Source organism: Branchiostoma belcheri, unplaced genomic scaffold, assembly GCF_001625305.1.
Source record: "Branchiostoma belcheri isolate BF01 breed outbred unplaced genomic scaffold, Haploidv18h27 scaffold57, whole genome shotgun sequence".
In the NCBI taxonomy this organism is placed as follows: domain Eukaryota; kingdom Metazoa; phylum Chordata; class Leptocardii; order Amphioxiformes; family Branchiostomatidae; genus Branchiostoma; species Branchiostoma belcheri.
Window position 1 is genome coordinate 1,046,377 of NW_017804209.1, and position 963 is coordinate 1,047,339.

The following is a 963-nucleotide window of genomic DNA, read 5'->3' on the forward strand; positions in this document are numbered from 1 at the left end:
AAACATCACTGTAAGCATTTCTGACTCAACACGTATTCATAGATAGATGGTATCAGAACTGATATAGCTTATTATATTATTTTTTTTTTTTTTTTATTTTGCAAATTCAACAAGGACAATACAGGACAAGGTGGTGAGGTACTCTAGCTGTAGCTAATTTTAGCCTCACCACCAAACATAGAATACAATTACAATACATAACAAAAAACAGAGAACAGCAAGTGGTTGGGATGGGTCGTTAAATAGTACAAAGAAATGTTTCGTAGGCTATATGATAAATCAATAGAGTACAAACCGTTTGGTATCAACAATATAAGTTTGAGTGGTTAGCAAGATATTACAGTTTGTATCATAGTATAAATCAGGTAATCCTCTAAGTAATATATCACATAACAATTGTTCAGACATATTGAAAACATCAAAATCAAAGCCTACCACATTCTGGAGATTGCTGAGTAGGGTAACTCTTTGTTGATTATATAAAGGGCAGTGTAAAAGAAAATGTATGACACTCTCACAACGAGACCCGCAGATACAAGCAGCACTAGGGGCTAAATTTCTTAAGAATAAGCTGTGGTTAAGACTACAGGTCCCGATGCGGAGACGCGTGAGTAATGCGCAGGTGTACCTGGGGCCAATGCTAAAATGTCGGTAAAAAGGGGAACGTACTGACTTTACTAAGTACTTCTTATACAATGAAAGATTCAGAGATCGAACAGCTACATCAAGACCATTCCAGTGATGCGTAGCATATGGAATGAAAGTACTTTTTATACCTAGTTGTAAGACAAAGCGGTAGCCGTAAATTAGATTTATTACGAAGATCATATGAAGTCGAAAAAAGAAACTTCGGGAGAGATCAGGTCCCTGAGATACTGACGGGTATGGCCATGGATTACTTTGTACATCATGATCAGTGAGTGAACATGGCGACGATCAGAGAGTCTCTCCCAGCCTAAATCA